Raw genomic sequence first — 22,096 nt, 5'->3', positions numbered from 1 at the left:
TCACAGAAAGTAGAACGGTGGTAGTCCGGGGCTGCGGGGTGGAGCAGATGGGGAGTTGTTGATGGGGACAGAGTTCCCCTTTTATAAGATGAAGAGAGTTCTGCAGATGGACAGTGGTGATGGTTGTACAACCTTGTGAATGTACTTACCGCCATTGTACCGTACACCTAAAAATAGTTAAAATGGTAAATTTTGTGTTATGTCCCTTTTACTGCAATAAAAAGTCACTAAAAAAATTGTACCCGGGCTTCCCTGGTGGCGCAGTGGTTGAGAGTCCGCCTGCCGTTGCAGGGGACACGGGTTCGTGCCCCGGTCCGGGAAGATCCCACATGCCGCGGAGCGGCTGGGCCCGTGAGCCATGGCCGCTGGGCCTACGGGTCCGGAGCCTGTGCTCCACAACGGGAGAGGCCACAACAGTGAGAGGCCCGCGTACCGCAAAAAAAAAAAAAAAAAAAAAAAAATGGTACCCACTCTTATTCAGCCATAAAAAGGAACGAAATTGTGCAATTTGCAGAGATGTGGATGGATCTGGAGACTGTCATACAGAGTGAAGTAGGTCAGAAAGAGGAAAACAAATATCGTATCATATCATTCACATGTGGAATCTAGAAAAATGATACAGATGAATTTATTTGCAAAGCAGGAATAGAGACACAGATGTAGAGAACGGACATATGGATACCAGGAGGATGGGGGGAGAGGGATGAACTGGGAGACTGGGACTGACATATATACACTACTATGTATAAAATAGATAACTAATGAGAACCTACACAGTTCCCTGTGTATAGCACAGGGAACTCCACTCAGTGCTCTGTGGTCATCTAAATGGGAAGGAAATCCCAAAAAGAGGGGATATATGTGTACGTAGAGCTGATTCACTTTACCGTACAGTAGAAACTAACACAACATTGTAAAGCAACTATACTGCGATAAAAATTAATAAAAAAAATTGTACCCAGCCTTCCTCATCAACGAAATGTCTTGACTCCATAGTTGTGACAACGACTCACCCGTATCCTGGCCACTTCTTTTCTTATTGTTCTGATTCTAATATCATCAAACCACCTAAAGGCCAAATTCTGCTTTCCTTCAAACTGTCTTCTGTGATGTGTCAAATGAGATCTCACGCGAAGGTTTCTGAGCATTTATTCCCTCCTCGGTTTCATTACAAGTATATCTGCCTACCCACAGTGAAAGAGATGTTGCCGGTTCCCTTATTTTATTTTCAGTTCTCTTAGAAAAGTTTGCATCAACACGCACATGTAATCAGTTATGCATGGGGAAACATAATGAGATTTGGGGGCAGAAAAAGTCATTGGTTTTGCTGTTGTAAGAAGTATGGTGTTAGTAACAACCTATCTGTTAAGTAATTAACATACTGTGGGATCCTGTGATAAGAAAAACACTCCCTCCCTTCCCGAACATGGGAAATCTTTCCAAAGAAGAATCCTTCCTGAATTTGTCTTTCCTTAAATGAATTCTGCTCTGCGGCCTACTTCCTTTTATTCTTCCAGCCATTAGGAACCGCATCTGTGGAATTCCGTATCAGCTCTCCCGCAGCCAGCTGCTGCGAGACTCTTTCACTTAAGTTGATATTAAGAACAGATTTGAGGGCCCTCTACCTGCTGTGAGGTTCTGACGTAGTTACCCCAAACTGCAAATGGTGAGAAAACGTGCCTGCAAATCGCTGGGACTGTTAGTCCCATGATGCTTTTGCCTCAATTCTGAATCGGCACGAACGCTCTGACCGAAAGTTATTAAAGATATCTTTGTCATTAACCAAAATCGGCACACAAGAGTAAAAGAGAAGCCGTGCTGCGTTGAGAACAGGAGTAGGGGTCATCATGGAATTTTCCTCTGAGCAGAAAACCAGGACAGATTGTTAAAACGGCTGATTCCCTGGGAAGGTTAGGGTTTCTGCCGTGGGGAAAAATGAGGAAACCATTCTCTGTGTCGCGCATATGGGTCCATTTTGCACAGATCTGGAAGAGACGCTTTGCTGATTATTAAACTATTGAAAAATTCAGGTATGGCTTTTAAGGTGTATTCAGACTCGGACGCCACGGAGAGGTGAAGAAATCGTCACGGAAGTCTTTCAAACAACACGCAGGTTTCCACCATGACTGACTAAGCCTAAAGCCCAAACAGATTGACCCAAATTGTCAAATTTACACAAAAGACGGCACCAGAGAAAGCTGCTCGGTGAGAAGCTAGGAGAATCTGGACATGGATCACGTTAGAGGTAATGGTGTGTGTGTGTGTGTGTGTGTGTGTGTGTGTGTGTGTGTGTGTGTGTGTGTGTTTAGAAGAAACGTATAGTGTCTATTTCACTACTACAGTATTCATCACCTTCCATAAGAATTAAAATTTAAGAAACAACTGAGATAGTTTCCTACACCACGATTAAAAATATTCTGTTGGTTAACTTCAGATTCAAGCAGCCTGAAACCATTTTGTAAAGACTATTTAAAATATAATCACAACTTTCCCTCTCATCAGGGCAGGGGGTCACCATATGTTAAATTCCATACTGAATCGCTCACGCTGATGGGCTGTTTTCCCTTCCTCCGTAATCTAAATACAGCGGATTCTCTGAGTCTCCAGCCTCTAAGGAAGGGAAAGAGTTTAGGAAAGAACGGCAAGTTAGGACTGCGGTAACGTTTTTGAAACCATCAGTGACTAAATAAATAGCCAATTTCCATTTATACGTGAGATTGCCACCTACTCCAGACAGTATAAATGCAGCAGCAGCTGTGCTGCTCTTAAAACAGCCTTTACCTAGGGATACTGGTTGACAATTTAAATCAAATGTATCCCCAATCCACTCTGAAATCTCTAAATTTAAGTTAGTTCAGAGAGCTAAATATTTTACACCTGGACTTAGGTATATGATGTCATTCTCCTTTCTCAGATATAATTTAGAAAATCCTAAGAAATTCTCACAAAGACTTAACATTAGATATTTACTAATAAGTAGTGCACTTAAAATTTTGAGCATGCATATTTAATAAATATTTTTAGTTTGTCTTAGACTTCACACTATAGTTTAGAGAGTTTCACTTCCAGCTTTCAGACGGACAAGGCCTTTCAGGAGGTTCTTGTTTTTTTTGGTATCTGTTTTTCACTTCTAACTATTCTTTAATGGAATCTCTTAGGAACCTTTCTGATCTAAATGCCCAATAATCACACACCATTGCCTGACTTACGCAGACAAGCCATTCAACACTGTTTCATTAAAATGCCATCTTCCTTAGCTTGAAGGGACAGAGTCCCAAATCCTGAACAGATAATTCATTAGACCAGAACAAGGGAAAATAAGTATTTTTTTCTCCAACTATTTCATGAACCAGAATTCTTTTCTGTTATAAAATTATAAATACCCAATGTATATCCAACCATTAATCCATCAGTCTTGCTGATTTCTCTCCACCCAAATGTTGTAATTTACCTAAACATTTCAAAATAGGAGGACTTCTTTTGGGGGATTTCAGGGATGTATATTTTGTGCAGAAGCAGTGTCCTTAAACTCTAATGGGGACTTTAAATGTCTGAAGATATTAAACAGTTGAAATTTTGACCATGCTGAATATATTGTAGGAGTAGTACGAGAACTCATATATTTTGTTTTGATACCATTTTTAAAATAGTGTGTTGACAAACGAACAGTAATGTAGACACATCCGGCTCACGAAGGGTGCTCTCACCAGTAACAAAACCGAGCTGGTCCTCAAGCTGCCATTCCCCAGGATGTAACTCTTACGGCCTCTCAAGTTACATTCTCAGATTCTGCATGCATTGTAGAGAAACAGGGAAGAAAAGCACACTATTATTGTAGAACCCGCGTGGCCCTGAGTGAAATCACATGTGGGTGATAAGCAGGCTGGAGAAAGAAGGCAAGTCATGAAGCTCACAGTTTTATGTGGAGGAGTGTGGAAGCTTTGCTCACCGATTGTTGGTCTAACTTGTCAATTTTCCACACATGGAAGTTATTAGTGCAATCCTGTAGTCTTAAATAGACCTAAGAACTTTTACCATGGACTCAAAGCCATTCCAAAATACTACAAAAAGTATTAAAGTTTCAGTAGGCAAATTTTAATCTCTTTGGGGGCGCATACCTATATATGTGATAGTGCGTCTCTATATGACATTTATATCCATGTAATCAGTTGCAACAGGGGCGTACTTTTATTTGTGCATTTTTACTCTGCATTGTAAAGAATTGTGGGCACTTCAATACTTTTCTGTGAATCGGGCTTAAATTTGATTGTTCAAGAATACATCGCACTCAGGCATTCAGGCTGAAACCAGCAACAATCGTCAACGACCTTTACCATGCCTGCTCTCCGAGTTAGTGCAGATCATTAATCATATTTTATGACCAGGAATCCTTCTCGCAGAGGTTCTCGGCCGTCTTGCTCCCTCCCTGTCTCTCTACCCCCCACTCCCTTGCTTCGTGGAACCGCACGCACATGCACACACACGCACACACATCACACCCCCTGCACTCACGTCGCACACATGCAGAATGGCCCACTGGCTGAGAGTCCAGCTTTGCAGACACAACTCCCTTCCTGGGTGCTGGTCCGTAGTGGTTTCTGTTGTAAATGCCCTGAGCTGGAGCGGGCCCCCGAGCTGCTGCAGCAGCCGTGAACATTAGCGAACGTTAGGCTCCGAGAGAAATGCCACCGCGGAAGGTAAGGCCTGGATCGTAGCGCGGCCTCCACAGCAGAGCCACGGCCGTGTCTTGGATGGAATCCATCTCCACTGCAGATCGTCACGAGGTGAGCAGAACACGGCCAGGAGCCTGGTGGGAGAGGGCAGCATTACTCCGCGCAGGCCACCGCTCCCTGGGTCTACGTCACCCCCGGCTCGAGCGTGCGGGGGGGGGGGGGGCTCCCGCTCCCACAGCCTCCCCCCTTCACCTCTCCTCCTTCCCCTCCATCTGCCCCCTCCCGCCCCTTCTCCTCTGCAGTCACCCACTCCCCGTGAAAGATTTCTGGAGTCAAATTGGGATTTCCATTCTCAGACTCGACTTAGTGCAACTAACTACGGCCCACGGAGAGTAGTAATTGGGGTGAGAAAGTGGAGTTTGAAAAACAAAAATTAAAGTGGAACTTTTCAAGGATAAAAATAAAAAACAACAGGGATTTTTAAATTGCCAGACAGCAGAATCTTGTTCTGAAGTCTTTCCAGTGGGACCCCATCTTGATTCCGGACTTCATCTGCAGATACCCTGTGTCTGAATACCCCCGGCACCTTTATCAGGAAGTTAGGTGAAACGCACACCCTAAGCGGCTTGTAAACCACGCGCGGCTGGGACCACCGGAAGGATACCCGCCTGTGAATCTGGATTCCAGGCTTAGGGCTCAGGTGCCCGAGCCGGCTGAACATGCATTCCCGGCACGCTTGCACGTATGGATGCGTGCCTGTGTGTGTATCCGTGTGTGCGCGTAAACAGCTTCCCGTAACTGGATCTGCGGCAGCGCTAGTCCTTGGGAATAAGGGGCGACAACTAGCCGCTGGGATCGGGATTCAGTGCTATTAGGGGAAGAATTATCAGTGTCTGAGTCATCGCGAGCCTCCAGACTTTCCCCGCAGTGTGGCAGAACTTTGTGCTGATGAGACAATAGTGGAGCGTGTGCGTTTCCTACAGGGCAGACCATTCCGGGGCTGGGGGAAGCCTCGGGCCTGCGCCGGGCCGCTGGGGCCCGGTCCCCTCCCCGCGCCGCGCAACCCCCGGAGCCCGGCCGGCGCCGGGGTCCCCGCGGGGCGGGCGCGTCCGGGGCGCGCGCGGGCGGCGCGGGGAGGGGGCCGGGCGCGTGGTGGGCCCCGCGCGCCCTCGCGCGTCCCCCGCGCCCGGGCGCAGCTGGCGCGGTCGGTCTAGTGCAGCGCTCGGCTCCGCGCCTCGGGCGCTCGGCTTCACCTTCAGAGGCGCGGGGCGTGCGCGTCCTCCTCTCCGGGCCGCCCGCCTCCCCGCCAAGGTAGGGGCCAGGGTGTAGGCGCGGCGGGGCCCGCGGGAGGGCGGGGGTCGCTGGGACCAGGCCTCGACGTGTGGGGGACCCGGCGTGCGCCGCGGGGGTCGGGGCTCCGGGAAAGGACTCCGGGGCGCGGGGAGGGCGGTTCGCTTTCCCGGTGGCTAGTTGCTCCGCTCCGCAATTCCGGGAGAGGGAAGATGCAACTTCGGGCGGCCCAGCGAGCGCCCGGGAGGTGGCTTTTACCGCAGTGGAGGGGCGGGGTGGGAGCGCGGAGGAGGCTCCGGCTTTGTACACTTCGTCAAAGGCGACGCGGGAGGAGGGGAGCTCGGATGCGCTCTCCATCCATTAGGAGACAAAGAGCAAATTGCCTTACTTTAAAGTAAAACGCTCCGGCTAATGAAGGTGGGTGCTGGGGCCTCGGGGCCCGAGGAGCCGCTTCAGTTATTAAGGGTTTGGTGGATGGGGTCGATGCCAGTGGGCACCGAGCGCTGCTGCCTCGGGGACGTGCTTGCGGGGAGGGGCGTTGTTTCCCCCCTCCCCTGGCTGCGTGCCCATCAGCTGGGAGCGCATAAGTGACCCTAACATTAAAGAAGTGAGAGCCCGGAAGGGAAGTTAGGGCCGGAGTGGGGTTGGGGACGAGGGTTCTCGCAGTGACTGAGGCGGGGTGGGGAGACGGGGTCTGCGTGGCAGGGGCTCCTCGGAGATGCACCCAGCCTGGCGTGGCGGGGGGCGGAGGAGGTATTGATCGCGCTGTATACCCGCGTATATACTAGAAAAGAATACTTGGGGTGTGTGTTTGGGGGTGGTGGTGGTGGTGGAGAAGCGCCTCGTCTGCCATTTCCAGGGGGAGCTAACCTACTGGAGTGTTAAGATCAGTATTTAGATCGAACCGCCTCGTCGAGTTTTAAAGAAACTTTGTATGAATAAGTTTGTTAAAAGACAGCCGAGTTGGGCATTTAAAACAGTGGTTCATGAAGGAAGGTTGGTGTGCGGTGACAATCAGCCGTGGTGGGCTGGGGAGCCGGTGGAGCTTTGCTATTAGGGACCCGAGAGACCGAGCCTCGGATCCGAAAAATGTGGGTCTGTAAGTCAGCCTCGCTTATTATCAGCGTTAATAAGCTCCCCGCAGCAGACCGGGATGTGACCAGGGGCTTCTGGGGTTGTGTGTCTGTGTTTTACTCATTCCGCTGGGTTTACTGATAAAGAATTACTTGGTCTCCGGGTGTGCAAAGATCAACTTGCTCAGCCCTCTTTTAAAATATATTCATTCTGAGCCTTATTTAATCCAGATGCACAGAAAGCCATTTGCTGCTTCATTGTTGGTTTACATTTTTTGAAAAGGCGACTGGTGTAACCTGTGGAATTTGAAATGCAAATAAAAGCCTGTGGGAGTCGAGGCAGAACAAATCAGCGTTTATAAAGTGGAAAAGATTTAATGTCTTTGAGATCATTGCGGAGGAAAAAAACTGGAGAGGGGGAGTGATTTTTCAGGGAGTGAATTGTGACGTCAGGTCTTTTTGGAAAAGATGTTATTTTTAAGGTCTGAAACCCGGGTATGTAAAGTGCTTACAGGAAAAACAGATTACAAGATTAACATCTGTTAACATGATCGTTTATCTCCAGCCAAAAATAGGTCAGTTCTTTCTTAAGGAAACACGATTGCTGGCGCATGCTTAAATAATAAAATTAAAATAATGAGTTCATAAATTAGGACCAGCGTTTGTTCTAATCTGACCTGTGAAGAACATTTTTTTAATTTCGAGATCAATGAAAGGTCAGAGTCCCTTTTGGGTGTTGAGAACAGCTTCACCCTGCGTCCATCCCCTCCCGGATGACCCCCTCCTTTTCACCGCGCTCTCCCTGTCCTCCCCCACCCCGATTGCTAATTTCCCCTTTCATCCATTGAGGAAGTACAAAATATATTTAAACGGATATTGTCTGACGCCCCCCCTCGTTAACGAAGGCAAACTCTCTCTCGGCGCAGATGGCTAACTTTCAGACCTCTGCTGTTGTTTTACCAATAAATGAAACGGTAGGGAAGGGGAAAAAAAGGAAACAGCCTTGCGAAGTCTCCCTGCCCCCTGGGTGTGAGTGACGGCTCTCCCGGCCAATCCGCAGCGGCTTTCTCCATCCCGGAGGTAATTTGGGGTGTGAGTGTGTACGCGCGCGCGCGTGCATGCGCCCATGTGTCTGCACACTGTTAAATCCGACCAGCCCCACGCGTCCTCAGGCTCCTGATTTGCACAGTTGAGAGCTGTAGACGTGGACACGCTTTTTTCTGAGTCTTTGAAGCTAGGTGGGCACGCGGCAGTCCAAATGGAGACCCTCCAGCCTCCGAGTGTCCCCCCGTAAAGAATGGGCGTAAGAAGTGCTTTCGGATTCCAGTCGAAACCTGCAGACGGGGAAGAAAAGGAGTGATGCGATTGTGCTCCTCAGAGACTGGGGAATCGAAATGTGTGGTTCCTTCCGTCACGTTCCCACGCGGCAGGCGCGCCCTGCGCTCTTGGGGTCGGAGGGAGGGAGCCCACTCGCCGGGCGCTAAGCGTAGCCAGGTCGAGGATTGTTGAAACTGGTGTTAACTGTAAAAGTGAAGGGCAGCGTGGACCTTCCAACTTCACATTTTATTTTCTCACTGGCAGTTGATCCTTAGTCCATGGCAAAGGCTAGAATGTGACCTGCTTATGGTCAGAGTTCTGCTGCCCACCCGACTTATGAATGCGAAGGGCTGGCCGTGGCTCCCGCGCACAATGGGCACATTCACGGGCGGAGCGCGTCACGGGCCGCCACACGTTTCCTACGGGTTTAACCCGGCACCAACTTCCCTAGGAATACTGGTAGTGTTGTGTGTGGACACATGCTACTAGCCATGTAGCATCTCTGTTCCGTATTGGAGTGGCTGTGCTGCTTCGCCCTGGGACGGATGGTAATGCTGCAGGGAACGGGTTAGGGACCCACATGTGTCCCCTGCTTCCCCGAGACCCCTGGGAGGCACCCTGCTACCCGACCTGGTCCACGCACGGTGTGTCCGGCTGCAGAGCCGCGCGGAGGTCTGCCGGAGGGTCCACGGGCGACCCCGGGCGACCTTCGTCCTCTCCCATCAAGATCCTAACTCGGTTACAAGGTGGTGTCCAGAGCCCCGCGCCTCCCGCCCGGGCCATTTCCGCCCCCTAAATCCGAGTACGACTCGATTCTCTTCCCCCCGCCCCCCAATCTCTGTGAGCTCGCGGATTGAGGAATGGGCAGAAGGGGGAGGCGTCGCTAGATTAAATCATTCCTATTTCTGTTTCTCCCGCTGGTGCGGCGCTGGGCCTGGGGCGCCTGGGGAGGCGGGGGCCCGGCGGGGGCGGGGGCATTTACCTGCCCGCCCCGGGGGCGGTGGCCTCTCGCGGCCCGGCTAACTGGGGGAGGGCCGTGGGCGGGGCGGGCGGGGCGGGGAGGTGGGGGAGGGCCCGGCCCGCCCCCTCCCCCCGGCGCCCGCCCCCCGCCCCCGTCATGTGGAGCGGACGTCACACGCCTGCACTGTAACCCAAGAAGTGAAAGAGACGGGGACCCACGGCCCAACTTCGCACCGTAACAAAGGCGGGGGTCCGTGCGGGCCGGAGACGGTCTAACTGGGGAGGGATCGGGCCGGCGGGAGGGGGCGGGGATGAGGTTGGGGGTGGGGAGTGCAGGGCCCGGGGCTGCTCTGGGGCGGGAGACTGGGGGGCCCGGCCGGGGGTTGAGGGCCTGGTCTGGGGCGGGGTCGGCGCGGGGCGGGGGAGTGCGGGCCGGGTCGGGCCGGGCCGGGCCGGGCCGGGGGGCGGGCTGCGCTGGGCCCCGTCTGGGGCGGGGGTGTGCGCGGCGGCGCGGACCGCGCTCCGGGGGCCGAGGCGCGGCGGAGGCCAGGTAATTGGTTTCTATTTTAAACTTCACTTTGTCCTGGCGGAGGTGGGGCGGTGGGAGAGGCGTGGCCCCCGGGCGATTACATAAGTGTTCATACCTGACCTGGTGCCGGGCCGCGGGCAGCGCGCGGATTTGTGCGCGAGGGGCTGGTGGGCACCGGGCCCGGGCGTCCCCGTGTGGGGCGTCCGCGCGTGGAGTTGCTGCGTCCTGCTCGTGGGACCTGGTGCGTGTCGGCCGTGGGGACCCCGCGTGCCCTCTGGGCTGCGGCTGGAAGCCCCGGGGTGTCCGTGGTTGGGGGCCAGGCCTGCCGGCGGGGTCCACCGTGTAACAAAGGGCAGGGCTGCGGGACCCTGGGCCGCGCACCGCGCCGACCTAACGGCAGGTCACAAAAGTCTTCATTAAACGTGCAACAGACCTGCATTTCCCCCATGAACCTGCCCGTAGGTCTCCAGCCTTGATTAAAGATGACTTAAACATTGAGGTGCTCCCACCCCGTGGCGGTGTGATAAATACCATTAAAGGTCTGACCGGAGGAGAAGCAAGGGTGGTTATTCCCCCAACAGGATCTTCGCCAGATTATTTTTCGTGCCTTCCTGTTAGTATGATCGGAGTATTTTGGTTTAGGAATGTAAGTGCTACTTTAAGGAACTAGGCATGCATGCTATTCGGTAGGATCTTTCTACTGCCGCGCAAAAAAAAAGAGCTCGTTTTATCATTTGTTTGTTCCTCCTTCATTTTCTCTTGCATTCTTTGATTGTGGCGTCAAAATAGCTGTGTTATTTATATTGACACAGACTGGCCGGAATTAACTATCCCACATACCACTGCCGCGCAGTTTCCCCGCCTGTGTGCGAAACTGGAGGGTGCGGAGCTGGCCGGCCGTGCCTGGGTCTGGGAGTTCGGGTCCTGGAGAAGGACAGACAGTTTCACGAGAGCAATTCCCATGCCGTCTTGAATGGACTCTGGGAGACCCTGAGCTCTGAGCGAGACTCCAGTATTTTGGTAATGGAATTAGAATTTTGATGTGTTAAGATACAAATATATTATGTCTGGTATTTTTCTTAGTTCATTAGTAAGGCTTTATTTTGTTAAATTTGCTAATTTGAATAAAATGAAACGTTTAGAGCACATTAACATTCTAAAAAAATAACAAGCCCCAGGGATGCGCCAGAAAGCTCACTGAGAAGAATGCGAACGTCTGTAAAATGAAACAGAACAGCCAAGGAGCATAGTTGGTAGGTGCAGGATTCAGCAGTGGAAAAAGAGAGAGGAGTTTTGCTTCGTTTCATTTCCGAAAGCTTTTGTTGTCAGCGTAATCTTTCCAAATGGCTTAGTATACTGAAACTTGCTCCATCAAGGACTTTTAACTTTTGGACGTGTAACTGATACTAGTCAGTGATGATTTGAGAATAGTTTTCATCACTGGTCTTAATCCCATTGTTATTTGTAGAGGACCTTGAAAGTTGACTGACTCATTTAGAGACTAAAGTTTCCTTGGGGCTCCGAAGTCCCCACATTTCTAACTTGATGAGACATCTCAGAGACCAACGCAGAGTGAATAGAATGGGAGATGTCTGTGAAAACAGGTCGATGCTGAAATCACCTTGTCTCCACTTCCGTGAATTAAACTTTAACTTCATTTACCTTACTTGCTCCTACGTGGAGATATTTGAGTCTTACAGGTGGAGCGTTCAATGGGGAGATTAAGTTTAGCAACAATTATGTGAAAAAGAAAAGGAGACTTCTTTAAAGAAGAACTCAAAGTGGGGTCAACTCGAACAGATGGTTTTCAGCGTTACTAAACAGGGAAAAATGATAATGTGACCTAGGAATTTAAGTAGAGTTTAGTCATGGATGGTTCTTGAAAAACCAGTGCTCAGTTTATTGGGTTGCTGTGGAGTTTTATTTATTCCTTTTCCAGGATACGTATTGGTCTTATTCATAATTTACCAGAAGGACTCTTATAAAGAATTTTGTGGGAGTGGCTCTAAGTCTGGCTGGAGATTGTGTTTAGAGTTTCAGCTGCATTATACCTTAATGGCATAGAAATAGGAAACTGAAATAGAAGCTGACTCTCTTCAGCGGGAAGGAGCTTGTCCAGACGTGTGTACTTTCCTTTCATAATATATTTGTTTGCAGTGTGCAAGAGACTGCACTCTTTTGGTTTTTATTCCATGTTCGACATTGCTTTCAGTTATATCATTAAAAGTGGTATTTTGCTTATAATGTAGCTGAATAAAGCAACTCTGTTGTGCAGGAAACAAATAACTTTTTCATTGGCGTTTGATGGCCAAATTTAGCTGGAGACAGCTAACCTTTCTCGGTGATAAGGCATAGATTTCAGCTGAAGGCATAGAGCTAATGGTAGAAAGCAGAAGAAAGTGAAATGTATTTGATCAGATATCTGCAGTTATAAATATTTGAACGTAACATTCCTTCTTCAAAAGCAGACATCTTACATGCTGTAAATGTTTATACCTTTTAGCACTTGGATGGACTTATTCTGACGCAGTCAATTCTTTCAAAAAATGCATCTCTTTGCTGCCCTAACCCCTCCCCCTCAAAAGCTCTAGAGGCTGTGGGGAAAGTTCCATTAACTCTCTTCTTACTGAACGCCGTCCAGAGGATACTAGTGGGCCTGTGCGCTGCATTGCCCTGGCCCCGCTGCCTGTGTCCCCCTCGCTGTACTTACACCGGTAGAACTGGCACCCAGCACGTGGACCTGCCTTGGCTTGCTTAGCGCTGGGCACCTTTGATCTTTTCTTCCGGAATTATTAATGTCTAAACAGGAAGAATTCATTGCATCACTGTCTTTAGCTCCCAGACCCTTATGCTCTTGGTAGGAAGCCTCATCTCATTTGGGTTTGCATTTTTCAATGAATAGCGCCGTGTCAGGAGTGGATTTGTTCTGAAGTCTGATCAGGTGGTGTTTGGGATACATCTCCATGTGTGGTGGTGTAGAGGCAGGCTAGCGGGATGGAGCTCTGAGAAGGCAGATGTGAATGTGGAGTGTGGGTGTGCATCCCTGGGCTGCCATTCTGTCTGCTCCGGAGTTTGAGTACCAGCAATTTTTCGACTCTTGTTCTGCGCTGGGCTTGGTGCTAACTGGCGGCATGAGTCACACAGGTGACGGTGGCTCTCTTCTCCTTCTTGTCTTCTCCTTGGGGATGTCACCCCCAACCTTTTCCGTCTGATGACCAACAGTATGTTGGCAGCAGCCTGTTAGGGTTTGAATGTGCCTTGGGACCACAAGAGTGACAGCATTTTTTAGATTCATGCCTTCGCTGCCATCCTCTCTGGACCCAGGAACAAGTGAATTGTGTGGGGGGGGGCGGTAGGGAGGTGGGACATTTCTCTTTGATGGAGGGGTGACCTCTGCCCTGAGGGAGCTGAGATCCCGCCCTACCTCTCTCACCAGAGGGGGGAGTGACTTATGGGAGGGCATATCCTCTTCATCCTCTGACTCTAGCTATGAATACCTTACAGTTTTCAGAAATTTCGACATATTGTCACGAGCCCATTTTAAGAAAGGGGTCACATCAAATGTTTATTTAAGAAGAATTTCTTAATACAACAAACCTTATGGGAAAAATAAAGAAAAACTTTCACTATAAGTTTAAAATGTCTCATCCAGTTCTTTTAAAAGCATCTTTATTTTAAAATTAATTTTCTTCAAGAGAGGACTGTTTGAGGGTTATGACTTAAATAGTCGTAGGGAGGATACATATATAGGCACTGTAAATGCATTGCTTGTATTTGAAATTTACACTATCTGCTAAGGTACATCAAGTATATTTCAGACGGACTGGTAACAATTAGCAGTTGCAACTGTCTGTTTTGTGTATTCTTTATCCCTTGCGTCTGGCTACACGTGATTTGAACAGCTGAAGCTTTTCTTTCCAAAGCTAGTGCTGGTTGGAATATTTATGTCCGGAATGAAATGTTTTCCAGTAGCATACATCGGAATCGTAACGAAGTATAATTCTGTGGCTTTCAATATCCCTTAAAAGTAGTTTCCCGAAAAAGAGTTGGCATGTAGTCTTCAGTGCCAATGGTACTGAAAGTTACAAAGCGGAAATCATTAGAAACACAACTATTTTTAGAACCCAAACATGTAAATATGTGTAAAATGATGAGTAAAACACCACACCGGTGAGTCGAAAAGATAAACTTAAAAAGCAGCTCCCTTGGGTTTAGATACGTTTTGCAAATATATTTCAAATATACGTTTTACAAACATATTTTACAAGTATATTTCAACTGTGTGTGTGTTCATTCGGTAGATTTTCTTTCTTTTTCTCTCTGTTCTTTTGTTGTTGTTGATGATGCTTTGCTGTCAGGAATGTAATCAAGTCATCGCATTCCAAAAACTGACTTTAAGAGACATGTATTTTATGTGATCGTGAGGTTCAGACACCTCCTCAATGGAGTGTTGAAAGTCGGTTGAGATATTAATGTATTTTATTTTCAAGACTAAAGTAAGCTGGTGTTTTATTCCTTCAAAAGCAGGTAGGCTTGTCTCTCACCGTTTCTGGCACCCGGAGGACCGCTGTTGTCAGCTCAGCCCTCGGGTGCAGCTGTCTTGTTACTTCTTGCTCATTTAGGGTATGGGGAGCTAGGCTAACTTGTGGTGTTAGCTTTCAGGATGTAGTTGAAGGGAGACTCTGAAAAACTGAGGTTCTCTGGTAAAACTCTAGTTTTTTTCTTAGGCTCTAAGAATTAAAGAAAAAGCTTTTTTCGGCATTATTTGGTCTCACTTGAAAAACCCTCCCCTCTTCACCTCCTCCCATGTGAAAAGAAAGGATATTTGTTTAGGAATTTTTGTGCTTTGTCTCAGAAAAGGGCAGCATGCGCCCGTGTTTGCCATATGGCACTGTTTAACCTATGTTGCTCGGGCTGACTTGGGCTGATTCATTTCAGCATTCCAGAATGTTCTTCGAAAGTGAGGGCAGTGAAGGATGCAACCAGAGATGTGCCGAGGGCTGTTCCTGTCTCTAGCAGCTTCTCATTCTGTTGATATTTGAGGGCTGTGAGCAAGTGTCACTTTTTTTTCCTGAAATAATTTTTGTGGAAAAGAGTTTGACATTAAATGTTGGCTGACTGTGTTGGTTCAGGAAGACACACAGCCCAAAGTGAGCAGTTAAAACTTCTGCTGGTTGTAAATAGGCAGAAAGTTGGGCTAGTGAGACAGGACTTTCCCTGTTTCGTTACTGATTATTCTGGTGACTTTAACCTAGAGCTAAAAAAAAATGTGTTTTTTTTTTTTTTTTCCCCTTAAAGAATTAGCTATTCTTTTTCAAATGGATGGATGAACCAATGGACAGATGGGTGATCCTGTTGTATAATTTAAACTTTTGTGGTGCTGTTCTGGGATTATCTAGATGTTTTCACCTTGTTTAGTTTATACGTGTTATTTTGAATTTTCAGATAGATGTGGATTTAATCACAAGGGTAGCTCCTCTGCTAGATGCCACGTCTCAGGAAGCTGTGGACGTGGAGAATCAAGATTTCTGCCTCCATTTTTAAGGTCCCGTATGGCTGTGGGGTGGCCCACCAAAGCTCACGTGTGTCCAGACAGTCTCCTGCTGAATCTGTCTCATTCGTTTTAACCATCCAGTGTTTCCTGTTTTAAGGAGAGGAGTAAACACATTTATACTCATGCATGTGTGTTGCCTGTAAAGCGTATGTGGGCATATGTGGATGGGAAGGTGCCTCTCAGAGAATCTGAGTGGTGTGAATGAAGGCTGCTTTGGGTGACATCATGTATATTGACACCGTCAGTGACCCGGGGCGATTTTTGTGCCAGTTGGAGAAAATCATTCACATTGATAACCATAGTCCCACCAGATGGAGATTCATCATACCGGAGCTTTTTGTGTCTTTAGCATGACCGTTAGCAAAACGGTGATAATTTGTTCCTTTGAGTAACACCACGCGTAATTTAAATTGGTGTTACTGTGATGACCCAGCCACGTGCTCAGATGGCTTCCTTAGTTCAGACGTGGCTTTTTATGTTTTAAAACAAGAGGCAAGGACGATGATCTCATTTCTAAAACCAACTTGAAAAACACAACTATGAGTAAATAACTGAATTCCTGATGTAAGAATGCTTGCCATAGCAACGTAAACTTGGGACAGTTCTGCAGAGTCATGGGATTAGTGGTTTAGTGGTAGGATTAAAATTGGCCTCAGTAAATTACCCTGGTGACAGAAAAGCAGAATCTGTTCAGGGTTTTACGGGAAGATTGGCTTATCAGTTATTTTCTAGGTTGATGAAAGATTATGGGCTGCTTAAAATTTGAACTTTACAAAGGAAGGTTAATTTTCCTAATAGCTACACGTTTTCAAGTATCTGTAGGGATTGGTTAAAAAAAGAGGTTACAGCAGTTAGAATTTGGGATTTTTTGTGCGTGTGGGCGTCCATTGACCATCCGTGTTCATTTAGCTACAGACGTTCAGAGGGCAGTTGAGAGTGTGCATTTCAGCCCCCGGTTAAATTAGGTCTTTCCAGTGTCCATGGAGATAGTAGACTATTCTGGAAAGTGCATTAGATCTTTGGGGCCACAAAGGCACCATTTGGACGCTTACTGAGCTGTACCTTCGTGGCCCGAGCAGGTTACGGGGGTGCATCGCTCCAGAGTAGGGTTTTCATGTCTGTCGGGAGTTTTCAATTGATACTACAGGATGACCATGAAGGGAAAAATTCACTTTGCTGGTTATTTACCTTTCTTTGTACATTTATGTTATTTCTATTTGGACTTGTTTAAAAAGGCTCATACTGAGAGTTATATGTGTGTTATTTGCGGCTGACTTAGAGATGATTTGGGGGTGAATCAGGGCATTTTACAGGTACTGAACGGCAGAAGGACTTAGTGATTCGCTGAGGCCACAGTGATGGAGCTGAGCTCAAACCCAGGTTTCCTGAGTCACAGTCTGGTCTCTTCCTGGTACCCCGTGCTGAGCGCACAGAAGAAAGTGCGGTCGCAGTCTGAGGTCAAGAGGAGCTTGTTGAGAAGGTGCAGGGCTGATGGAGCTCTGCGAATGTAGACCCAGCAAAGTGGTGGGTTATTTAGGACAGGAGGGCGAGGGCTCCACTTCAGTTTCACTTTCTGATGCTTAAATCTGTCTCCAGAGAGAAGAAAAAATGTTGACTAAATTTTTGCAGCTCTCCATGGGGATATCGTGTTAGTGGGAGAACTGGATAAACCGTCCTACTTCAAGGCCACCCAGCATCACCGAACTCAGACTGGGAGGAAACGGGGAAGCCCCGTCGTCACCCAAGACCTGGCAGCTGTGGGCACCCGTTCCCAGCTCGGCACGGGGCCCAGGTACAGATTTTCTTGGGAAACCCAATGGTAACACCCTACTCTCATCACTTTTTATAAGAGAGTAAATATAGAAAGCAAATCACCAGCAGGGGATAGAAAGTCCTAGAAGAAAAGAGCCAGCAAAACAGGCAGGGAAAGGGGTCCTCGAGGACCAGCGGTGGCTGAGATAGACCCGCAGTCTCTGGTGGGCCTCCTGTCTGAGGCCGCGGCAGAGGTGAAGCGCACGCTGGTGCAGAGCAGGGCACGTGCAGGGCCAGGCTCTCATCGCGATGGAGTGGGTAACTGCCAGGTGGGCTGGGGAGAGCCACAGGGGAGACCAGAGCAGGTGGGCACCTTCCCTTGTGCACGTCTTTGGTGCAGGTGGACAAGATGGCAAGGAAGAGGAAGACAGGTGGGGGAGAGGGGCAAGCCGACCTCGGTGAGACCACACTTCCCTTTTCCCTGTTGGCGATGGCAGCTCAGACAGGTGACCACGGCACCCATGGGACGGGCCGGCGGGGTCTTGCTCTGCTCCTGGATGCTGTATAGGGGATCCGTTCCCTCTGCCTGCTCCGGCAAATTTGGGAGCTGGGCCAGGGTGCAGTGAATTTGTCTTCATCGTGCAAGAGCCGCTTAGAAAACCTGTCTCCTTTGCGTTCTCCACGTGGGCAAACATAGCCAACGTTCTAGGTTTTCTCTTCAGGGGAAAAATCAGTAAACTGAGACCCAGATTTTGCATTTTGTTTTCCATTCTCTGAAGAAGTTAGTGCTGAGTACTTCTTCATTATTTTCCTGACGCTATGCCCTAGGTAGTTTGCTACCTTTCTAGACATTTCTCAAAATACGTAACGGCCCATGTAAACTCGGATTGTAGAGGTTTATTTAATCGGTGTATGGACATCACCCTGTATTCCCTTCTGTGAGGATTTTGGCAGAGGCTTGTGGGAGAATCTGGTGATTGAAATCCTGTTATTCGTCTGTTGGTAGGAAGAGTTTGCTTGTTTCTCCCCATTGCATAAAGGGTGTGAGGTACACACTTGAGGTCTACATTAAACATAGAGTAAAACTTAAATAAAAGTCAAGAACAAGGAAGTGGGATAATAGGTCCTGACAAGGGGAAAATAGGATTCCATATCCAGATCGTTGTGTTCCCTCCGGTGGGTATACTTGGACCAAAATTTATAATCTGAGCTTTCTGGTCACTAAAACAAGAGTGAAACAGGGCCATTTACACGTCGAATTGACAATACAGGCAAAACTCACCGGTTCTGTGAAAAAGAAGCCTTTTCTAGCCTGGAACCCTAAAGGAGACTGCTCACGTTGATTTGTGTGTGGACCTCGTTCACAGGCCACGTGTTTTCATGTAGACGGTCTTCAGTGATGCTCTTAGGGTGGGTCTGCGGTGGCTTTCCAAAGGTGGTTCCTTGGAGCTGCCCTGGCACAAGGAGCCGAGGGCATCAGAACGCAGGACCCTGCACTGAGAGCTATTTTTTGAATCACCATGACAATATGATCCCAGGTATTGAGCATTAACAGTTTCTCTCTGTATTAGAAATTGAAGTTTACTACCAAGGACTTATAGACGTGAATCAAATTGGGCGAATGCCTGAAAAACCAGCCCCACCCAAATAAATAGCTCATAAATGCTCTACCAAGGCTCATTTCCTTTCCACAAACATCCATCTCACACCCGCTGTGAGCAAGGCTCGCACATTCTGTGTGTATTTTGTTTGGTATTCGTAACAGTTAGGAAGTCATTCTGGTCCCCTTCCCCCCACTTCCTTAACCACTGAGACTCTCGCGGGTAAGGAACTGGGGTTATCTGAGCAGAGCATCTTCTGGGCAGTCACCTTGAGCTTGACCTTCCTCATGCTGTTGAAGCCTAGAGACTTTGAGTCTTGGTCTGCGCCCTCCGGAGTTGTGTCACTGTGGAGATCATGTCGTGGAAGGCCAGTGTTCCTCTTCCCGGCCCCTCCCCCTTTCTAGGCGGCCGGGGTTACTGATGGATCCCCAGGAGGAGCTGGGAGCCAGTGTCAAGGGTGCCCTGAGCTGGGGCCGGCCACCTGAGCGTGTGGGCCCCCGCTCAGCACATGGCCATGTCTGCTGTGAAGGTGAGCGGAGGCTTCGAGTAATCAATCCATCAAGAAAGAGAGTGGGGCTTCCCTGGTGGCGCAGTGGTTGAGAGTCCGCCTGCCGATGCAGGGGACACGGGTTCGTGCCCCGGTCCGGGAAGATCCCACATGCCGCGGAGCGGCTGGGCCCGTGAGCCATGGCCGCTGAGCCTGCGCGTCTGGAGCCTGTGCTCCACAACGGGAGAGGCCGCAGCAGTGAGAGGCCCGCGTACCGCAAAAATAAAAAATTAAAAAAAAAGGAAGAGGGTGGTCTGCGGATTTGAAGCAGGGAAACTCCTGCATCAGCATCCAGCCATCCAGCCAGCTAGCGGGGCTTGGCCCACCTCAGCTGCCTTCTCTCCTGGTCGGCTTAGCGAGCCTGCACCAGAGCCCAGAGGGGCCTGAGCTTGGGAAACAGGGGTCTGTATTTGCAAATCTCTAGGGCAGGCGTCGGCAGCCTTTTTCTTCCTCCCTCCTTTCCTCCCTCCCTCCCTCCCTTCCTTTCTTTCTTTTTTAAAATTTTTATTAGAGTATAGTTGATGTACAATGTTGTGTCAGTTTCAGGTGTATAGCAGAGTGAATCAGTTATACATATATATATATATCCACTCTTTTTTCTTTTTTTAGCTTCTTTTCCCGTATAGACCACTACAGAGTATTGAGTAGAGTTCCCTGTGCTGTACAGCAGGTTCTTATTAGTTATCTATTTTCTACATGGTAGTGTGTATATGTCAGTCCCAATCTCCCAATTTATCCCTCCCCACTGGCAGCCTTTTTTTTGTAAAGGGCCAGATAATAAATATTTTGGGCTCTGTGGGCCAGAACTTCTTGTTAGAGCTAATTCACTCTGCCTTGTAGCAGTAATAGAAGCAGCCACAGACAGCACGTCAGTGAGGAAATAGGCTTCCTTTGTGGACACCGAAACTTGAATTTCATGTCATTTCATGTGTTGCAAAATACTGTTCTCCCTTGGATTTTTTTCCAGCTACTTAAGAATGTAAAAACCATCCTCAGCTCACCAGCCACACAAAAACAGGTGGCGGGCAGGCTGGCTTTGGCCTTGGGGCCGCCGTAGGCTGACCAGCACGTGAAGATAGTGCTGCCTGGTAAATAGAACGCTGCTGTCGTTTGCAATTTTCCAGTTACCCCATGGAAGATGGTTAAAGAAGTGGGTAAAATGAGTAATGTGTTTTATTTAACCCAGTAGGTCCAAAATGTTCCTTGAACCGTAGATGACATAAAAGTTACTGCTGAGTTAGTCTTCGCTCTTTATTTCACACTAAGCTTCGGACATCTGGCGTGGATCTTACACTAGGGCTCAGCCCGATGTGGACTCGCCCCTTCAGCCCCCGTGGAGATGGCGCGGCTGCGGGGCTGGAGGTGCTGCCCGTGCAGGCCCCCCTGCCGTCAGCCAGGGCCTGGCGCTGAGGTCCGTGAGGAACCTCCGCTCCTCCAGTTCAGCTGTTTGTAGACAAGGACTCTAAGGGGAGATAACGATACTTTGGAAGTATCTCAGTCGAATCCGAGCAGCTTAATTAAGGGAGAAAAAGTTCTTTTTTACCACTCTCAAGCCAGGAGCCGGGGTCGGGGGGCGCTGGGCGCTGAAGGGAGGCTGGGGCCTGACGCCGCATTGTGTCTGTCCCTTGGCGAGTCCCTGGTAACTTGGCCCAGCATGCTGGGAATCAGGAGCCTTCCTGTCTCCCTGTTCCCTGCTGCCGAGCCCCGCCTCTGCTGTTGCATCCAGAAGCTCAGAAGTGTTAATCCCGGCTTGCAGGTGTGTGGGAAGGAATTGTAGTAAGAGGCAGCCTCTGGCTTCCAATGCAACATCCAGTCGTGGTGCCTTTTGGCCGGTTCTGGAGCCGGTATGCCTTTACTTGTTCATCTGTGAAATGGGGTGAGATGCTGGCCTCCTCCGAGGGCCAGTTAAAGGACGATGTGCCTTGTACCCAAAAGAAAGGGAGCGGAAAGCAGACTAAATTACAGATGAAGGTCACTTACCCGAGAATTTCAGAACACGGAAGGATGGTTCCAGTGTATTCTCTGTCACATCTAGTGGTAATATGTAAACGTATAAACTTTACATCCAGCATAAAAAAGCATTTGGTTCTTCCTACTTTTTGCACATTAAAAAAAAAATCACCTGTTTATGTTACAAAGGAGGTGAGAATTGTGGTCTCATTCAATTAGATCGATGTACCTTATATGGAGCATATTAAACCTTAAACCTGTTTTATCCTCATTTGCCACCTTTTTGCTTTGTTAGCCTCACAATATAAAGAGCAACTTTATAAAATAGAGAAACTGTTAACTTCGCTTGGGGGCTTAAAGTGTATCTGGAGTGAAAACCCTGGGCAGAGTTCATTGATTATTTTGTACATCGTTGTTGCAATGATGGTAGGACACCAACAAAATGCTCTTTGTTGGAGGAACAGAATATTTTCCTGAGATTATGCTTTTGCAGGGCCTCTCCCTGCATTCTTCATGGATGAACTCGTGCCGATCTCATTTCTGCTCCCAGGTCCTGGGGATGTGAAATACGGTTGTTGGATGAGAGCTCAGTACACTTTGAGCTCTGTATCAAAGCTCGTGAAAGTGCTGACGTAGGGGGTTTTCACTTAGGAGGGCCGTGTGGATGGAAAGGCCAAACTTCTTTTCCTCAAAATGGATCTGGAACCAGCGTGTTTCATCAGTCTTTTTAAAGTAGGTCATTTCCATGTAATACTATTAATAATAAGAAAAATGAAGATTCTTTCCCCCCCCAAATGGGTAACAATAATGTTCAGAAAAGGTGTTTCTCAGAGGGAAGAATAAAGTAAGT

General features: G+C 48.5%; 1 protein-coding gene across 7 annotated transcripts in view; it reads left to right on the top strand.

Annotated features, from left to right (window-relative positions):
* The first annotated feature begins 5,780 nt into the window (after positions 1-5,780).
* Positions 5,781-22,096, top strand: part of ZNF516 (zinc finger protein 516) — a 113,596-nt gene continuing 97,280 nt past the window's right edge. For 3 of the 7 annotated variants that reach the window (XM_033837848.2, XM_033837847.2, XM_033837846.2), the window contains exon 1: positions 9,452-9,563. The gene's annotated coding sequence lies outside the window, so the exon portion shown is untranslated. Of the gene's footprint in view, positions 5,985-6,230; positions 6,381-9,451; positions 9,564-9,782; positions 9,864-10,281; positions 10,863-22,096 lie in introns of those variants that run through there. The other 4 variants (XM_019937227.3, XM_073790827.1, XM_073790825.1 and 1 more) reach the window with 4 other exon arrangements.

The sequence above is a fragment of the Tursiops truncatus genome, chromosome 13, assembly GCF_011762595.2.
Source record: "Tursiops truncatus isolate mTurTru1 chromosome 13, mTurTru1.mat.Y, whole genome shotgun sequence".
Lineage (NCBI taxonomy): Eukaryota > Metazoa > Chordata > Mammalia > Artiodactyla > Delphinidae > Tursiops > Tursiops truncatus.
The sequence above is the reverse complement of the archived record's forward strand: the minus strand, read 5'-3'. Positions and strand labels throughout refer to the sequence as shown.